Source organism: Mustela erminea, chromosome 20, assembly GCF_009829155.1.
Source record: "Mustela erminea isolate mMusErm1 chromosome 20, mMusErm1.Pri, whole genome shotgun sequence".
NCBI classification, from domain to species: Eukaryota; Metazoa; Chordata; class Mammalia; order Carnivora; family Mustelidae; genus Mustela; species Mustela erminea.
The window spans coordinates 36,581,235-36,588,204 of NC_045633.1; the positions used below are offsets into that span (position 1 = coordinate 36,581,235).

The 6,970-nt window shown below is 48.9% G+C and overlaps 1 pseudogene; it reads right to left on the minus strand.

Annotated features, from left to right (window-relative positions):
* Positions 1-5,313: 5,313 nt before the first annotated feature.
* On the minus strand, positions 5,314-5,413 carry LOC116581564 (annotated as a pseudogene).
* Between the last annotated feature and the right edge of the window lie 1,557 nt (positions 5,414-6,970).

The following is a 6,970-nucleotide window of genomic DNA, read 5'->3' on the forward strand; positions in this document are numbered from 1 at the left end:
CCTGATGCTTTGGGGGTACCGCCTCCTTATCACCGAATCTCCCCTGACTGACCCTTCCCCCACAGAAAGCACCTCAGGAAATATCGTCAGGCCCTCCCCATCACCATACACTTCTCTTTCAACAAATAGTTACTGAGCACCTACTACGTGCCAGATGCTATTTTAGGTACCAGGGATTTCGTAGTAATAGTCAAAACAAAGTCTTTGGGTTCAAAGGTTGCATTCCAGTCAAGGAAGAAAGATTATAAATAACTATCTGTTAGGATTAGGTTCAGTTGAGTGTAACAGAAAACCCGAATAATATCAGCTTAACCAAGTTGTAGGTCTGGTTTGTCTCACATCAAATAAATCTGGAAGTTGGCACTCCAAGACTCAGGCCATCAGGGCCCAGACCCCTTCTGTCTTTCTGACCCACCATTCTTAGCACCTGGCCTCCACTTACGGAGCATCTGGTCTTCCGGAAGAGCTGCCACAGCCCCATGCATTTTACCTACATTCCGGCAGGAAGAAAGAGAAACGAGAAAAGGGAAGAGGAAGTGTCTTCCAGCAGAGGCAGGCCTCGTCAGACAGCTGTCCCTAAAGGTCCAGTCTGTAGGTAATACATACAACTTATTGGCTACTTTTACCTTCAAGGGAGGCCAGTAGGGAAATACAATTCCACGTGGATAGATTTTTGCCACCAAAAAACCAGGCTTCTGTTAGTAAAGAAAAGAATAAGTACTGAGTTGGCATTTACCAGTCTCTGCCTTCATAGATAAGTAAGGATTTAAAGTAGCGGCAGGTATTCTGAAGAGGGGAAAAAAATGTGATTTAAAAAAATGGAAATGGTGTCGCTTTATCCAGGGTCGGGGAGAAGGCAAGATGGCAGGGGAATGGTGCAAAGAAGTCCTCCGTGGAGACAGCTGGGCGAGAGAAACCCAGGCAGGGGGAAGAAGGAGTGTCAAGGATTGCTAGAGCCGCAAGAAACAGAGTCCGCCCGTCAGGGGAACGGAGTAAGTGAGCGGACGTGGTTGGAGAGGAGGTCAGAGAGGCAGGGAGAAGCCAGCTCACGGAGCCCCTTGTGAATTTCCTTCCAAGTGTGTTGGGAGGCCCGCGGAGGGACAAGCAGAAGGTGACATTACCTGAGTCCTCCTTAATCCTGTCATCTGGGAGCTACACGTTGGAGACTGGTTGGTAGAGGGATAAGCATGTGCTGGCCACCACGCACACATCCCGGCTGACAAGAGATCATGGCGCTGTACCCACCGTAGGACGGATGGGCAGTGCGGAGAATGCTACAGCAGCAGCAGCCATGAGTGTTTGCTGCTACCAGCAGCAAGCATGAATTTGTGTTAAACCCCATTGGCCTGGATGCATAACTTTTCTTCCAGAATTTAGCTGCTCATCTGCAGGCTCAGAGAAAGTTGTTTTTTTTTCAGGATTAGAGTCTTGCTCTCAGAGTGTGATTGGCTGGGAACAAGGGGAGGCTGAGCAGGAAGGTTGTCGAGACGAATCACGGAAATGGGGGCCACTGGGCTCGCAGCAGGATGGGGAGGGAAGGACGAAGGAGACTGAGGGTGTGAAACCCGCCCCCCCGCCCCCGCCGCCCCGCTCAGAGTCAGCACTTCGCTCCCGCCTGCAGCTAATGCCCGGCTTCCTCCTCTCTGCCTGGCTTCTGTGGATGGAAACAGTGCTGGTCTCTCCGCCCGGGACCGGCTGACCAATACCGCTGGGCCTCTCGCCCACCACCCTCGGCCCCACACTCTCCTGCCCACTGGTTGGGCCTGCCCAGAGCTCACCCAACTCAAGTGTTGGGCTCCCAAGTATGTCAGAAGGAAGATCGATCCATCAATTGATCGATCGATCTGTCTATCTGTCTAGATCTATCACCACATACACTCCGGCTGTTAAGGGCAAGGGCCGAAGGCAGGCCGTGGGGTTCCAGCCGAGCTCCTTCACCATCCGGCTGTGTCACTATGAAAAAAATCACTCAGCTTCTTTGTGCCTCAGTGTCTTCATCTGTGAAATGGACCTACCTCGTAGGTCAAATCCAATAAAAATCAAATGACTTAATGACAATCACGCAGACGATACTCAGCGCACACTAACTCCCGACTGAAATTATTCGACGTTATTATTTACCCTCTTCCAGCATGACTCAGCGCGAACCTCTCCCCTCCCACGACCCCTGCCCCCCACAGCCTCCCTTTCTTTCCCTGACTCCCCTTGTGCGTACGTTCACAACACGTAACGTGCTCTTACAACGGGCCGTGCTGGTCTCTAACTGTCGGCGTTACTCAGTCCGGCACTTGAGTCCGCGCTAATTACTGTAGGCGAATACACGAAATCGCGCCCATCCTAATTCTCCATGAGCGCGCCTCGCTCCTCTCTCCGAATCCTGGAGGAGATTCCCGCAGGCCCGGCATACCCGCCTCCCACACCTTTATGGTGGACGGGGCAGGTTAGACACCAGGGGCAGAAGGACTAGGGGACCAGGAGGGGCCTTCAGTCTGGAGAACTCCCTCGATCCTGTGCAGTGGGGAACCTGAGGGTCCCAATTCCCAACCTGGGAATGCTTGGAACGGGTGTGACATGCATCTCTAGTTAAGCCCCCGCTTCTCTGGGCAGGGCCTGTGCTATCCGGGGGAGAACACGTTGGGCATCATCTTCCTAAACGTCTCCAAAATGCCTCAAGAAGGAGTCCGACTTGGTCAAGATTAAAAGCTACAACTTCAGTCTCATCCTCAGGCCTCTTGGGCCAGCGAGGAGAACTGGCTCTCGAAACAAATAAAACTCCTCCAGAACCCCCGCCGGCGGCCTCTCCTGCCATAAAGAGGAAACGCTATGAGCAGAGCTTAGGGGCTCACTGGGAAGCTGCCCTGCCCGCAACCCTTCCCGGGGCTTTGGGTGGCCACCTTGGCTGAGGACGGAGCCACACACGGCCAGAGGAAGGACTTCTGCAATGCAGAGCCGTGTGGTTGCCCACCGGGACCTCTCTACATCCCCCGAAGGCAGCTAATAGAGGAGCAGAGGGGAGGCATCAAGAACCAGAAGGGAGGGATGAGGTAGGGAGAGAGTCGGGGCGGGAGCACTGCCGTCAGAGGTAAGAGGAGAGGCGTCTGTAGCTGATGCCCTGTGCAAGGGGAGGTCCTTTATAACGCGGTTCTCCACCTTACCGTACATCTAAATCAGCGGTGGGGGTGGGGGGCTGTTAAAACCCAGATTCCCAAGCCTCCCCTCCAGAGCTTCTGATTCAGTAGGCCTGGGTAGGGTCTGGGAATCTGCATTCCCGGTAAACTCACAGGTGATACAGATGCTGGTCCAGACACCCACTTTGAGACGCGCCGCCCTCCGGAATCAGAAAGAAGCAAGGGCACAGGTGTCGGACTGTGGAAAGCCCGGGCCCCTTCTAGGGAGAGAAAGTACATTGGCGTGACGGGACCAAAGGAGGTGGGAGATGTTCCCACAGCGAAGACACGGCGGTTGGGGGGTTGGGATGCAGGGGGCGAATCCCGTCCGCTCGGAGGCACTTTGGAAATTTACAGCCTTGGGTTAGGCTGCGGTCAGATGGCCAGCGTGAGGATTGGGTAGTCCCTGGGTACGGCTGTGGGAGAAATAACCTCAAAAGGCCCCGGGACATCACCTCGACCTCTCTTTTTAAAATGGTCTCAGTTGGGGTGCCTGGGTCCCTCCGTTGGTTAAGTGTCTGACTCTCGATTTCAGCCGAGGTCATGATCCCAGGGTCCTGGGATGGAGCCCCACGTCACGCTCCCCGCTCAGCTTTCCGCCCAGCTTTCTCCCTCGCTTTCTGCCCCTCCCCCTGCTTGCACTCTCGCTCGCTCTCCTTCTCAAATAAATAAAATACAATTTTTAAAGAATGAAATAAAATAATAAAACGCGTTCAGTGATGGAAATCAAGGAAGGAGACAGAGAGGAGGAGAAAGGGGTGCAGAGGTGACAGCCCAGCAGGACAGATCAAAGACTCTGCATCGTCCCGGCGCCAGCCTTGCCGTCCGTCCAGCATCGCAAACCCTTCTGACCTTGCCTTGTTGAAGGGAAGCTGTCGGTGCTGATCATGAGCCGTCCCCATGCCCACTGGCTGCCCTTCCCTGTCCAGCCAGACCCTGCCAACTACACTTCTCGGGCTCCTTTGCCAACTGGCTTCTGGTTAATTTCTGCCGGAGAGAGGCACTGGCAGGAGCCTGGACGGCGGAGAGCAGCTCCTCTCCCGCCCCCTCCCCATCTCTGCCTTCTGCAGCCTCTCGCCAGACTTGTGCTTCCGGGTCCCACCGGGCACCTGGGTCCTGGGGTCGGACCACAGCCCCTCTCTCCTCTTCAGCCCCTGCAGCCTGGGCTGCTGCTCATCTGTGCATCGACCCACCAGCCCACTGGGCTCTTAAGCTTTCCCAGCACCTCACAATGACGTCCCAGGAGAATTCCCTCTATTGAACTGGCTGGCGCGGGCTCTGCGGTCCTGGCCGGTCCCGACAACTGATAAACACGTCATGATACTACATCACTTTCTCTCCCCCGAACCCATTTCAGTCTTCAGAATCCCATTCAGGCTGGGATTATCCAAGCTGATATTAACAAAAGCTTCCATTTAAAAATTAGGGGGTAATGTAATTTTAAGAGAAGGGTTCATGAAGATAAAGGCTGAAATAAATAAATTGTAAATCACAAAGCAGGAGAATGATAAATTCGTTCGAACGCTGGTTTTTTTAAATAAGACTTCTAAAATAAACTTTTGACAAATATAATAAAGGGAACATTTTTAATTAAAAATGAGAAAGGAGATAAGATAAAATATAGAAAATTGATTTTTGTCCTCCAAATCCAAAGAGGATATTGTTGGCTAATAAATGGAAATCTTCTATGAAATAAATAATTTCTAGAAAAGTAGAGATTCCTAAAAATAACTCAAGAAATATAAATCTAAACAGAATAATAACCAAGGAAGAAGTTGAGGAAATGATCGGATAACAACCTAAAAAATGTAGTTGGTCCCAGCATTTTCATAGGAATAATTTTCATACTTTTCAGAAACAGATCATTTGGATGTTGTGTAAAACATCCAGAGTGCAAAACAAGATAAGAGTACCTTCATGTCCATTAGGCAAGCAGGATCTTCTTCCTAAAGCCCGATAAAGGTAAAACACACAAAAAGAAAGTTATAGTCCCTTTCCCAAGTGAATATAAATAGGAAAAACTTAATTAAAACCATCACCTCTAAAAAGGAACTGGTTTTACTATACAACTTCGGGTCTTTAGAGGGAAGATAAGTTCTAAGGTTTCGCAGTAATGATTTCACTGAGATAGAATTCTTACACCATAAAAAATAAGGAACACCTTACACATGTGTCATCCTAACACAGGGTCCAGGCTAATCTCTGTATCGTTCCTATGTTAACATATGTGCTGCGAAAGCAAGCACAAGGGATGATAACTCTGTAAGTTAGGTCGGAAGAAATTACAAAGGACGGACAGTTTGCTCGCTGTAGAAATAAATAACCATTTGGTAAAGCTAGAACTAAAATCGAAGGGAAAGTATCATCTGGAGAAAACATTCGCAGCAAATAGAAAACAGGGTTCATGTCTCCGTTATGGAAAGAGCTTCTGTACACTGACACCGAAAACTTAAATCCCTAGTATGTGAACTGGCAAAGAACTGAAGGAGACTATTCATGAAAACAGAGAGGATATTCGTAAACAAGCATGTGGGGAAATGTTCTGCTCGGCTTGCAATCTGAGAAATGCCCACTCAAATGATGTTGTAGCATCCTACACCCGCCACCTCTGAGGAATTTCAGAAATCACTCGGTATGACAACACTGTGGCAGAACCAGTCCCTGCACACAGCGTTGGTAGCCACATCCGCTGGCACCACCTCTTGGTGATCCATCTCGGGAACCGTCTTGAAATGTCACAATGTATCCCTTTCCCCTAAGAGATTTATAAAGAATAAAAACTAAAGGTACATAAGGTGTTCATGGCCATGTCACTCTAACAACCAAAGTAAATCATTAATTAATTAAAGAGGATCCAAAGCCAACAATAGGACTATTGAGGAAGGGTTGTAAACTATTGTTCATAATTATAATAAAAGCTATGGTTTATCAACCTCCCTCAGATACATTACTTTTTTAGTCCTGAACAGTCTCAGGAGGTAGGTAGGAATTACTAAGAATCAGAAAAAGTAAGCAACTTGCCCCAAATTGCACAACCAGTGGCTCTGGAACAACTGTTACCAAATCCCATGTTCTTGGGATGTGAAGAGGGGGTGATGAGTCTCTGCTCTGAGCCCTGGTTTGCTCATCCATAAAAGAAGGTAATACAAGTACCTAAAGAGTGACTATGAACATTAAATGAGGCTCTTAAAAATGGCTGTAAAGTTCTTAGCACACAGCCAGTACTCAATTATTAAGAATAATGATGATCTAGGGGGTTCCTGGGTGGCTCAGTTGGTCAAGCAACCAACTCTTGATCTTAGCTCAGGTCTTGCTCTCAGGGTCATGAGTTCAAGCCCCACTCTGTGCTCCGCATTGGGCATGGAGCCTACTTAGAACAAAACAAAACCAGAAAAAAAAAAAAAAAGGAGAAGAGGAGCTATAATAATAGAAAGTTGTACCAATCCAATGCAATTAGAGCAATGTTAACACCGCGAGTGGACAAGGCTGAGAAAGTAAGGAATAACGAAAACCAGCACAGCAGAGAAACTTCGCTTTTTGAACTCTTTTGTATTTAGTACAATAGGGAGAAATCTGGAGGGAAACAAAATGAGAAGATAAGAAAAAAAATCCTAAAAGGAACTGGCTTTTTGAAGGGAGCCTAGCATTAAATCTGGGATCACTGCATCCACAATCTTTGAAATATTAAACGTACGCCCATGCACCTGTTGGAGATGCCATGCCGCAGGTGGGGACCATGAGTGGATCTGCTGTTTCACTTGTCCAAAGGTTCAAAAAGTCATGTATTGGCCTCAATAATATAC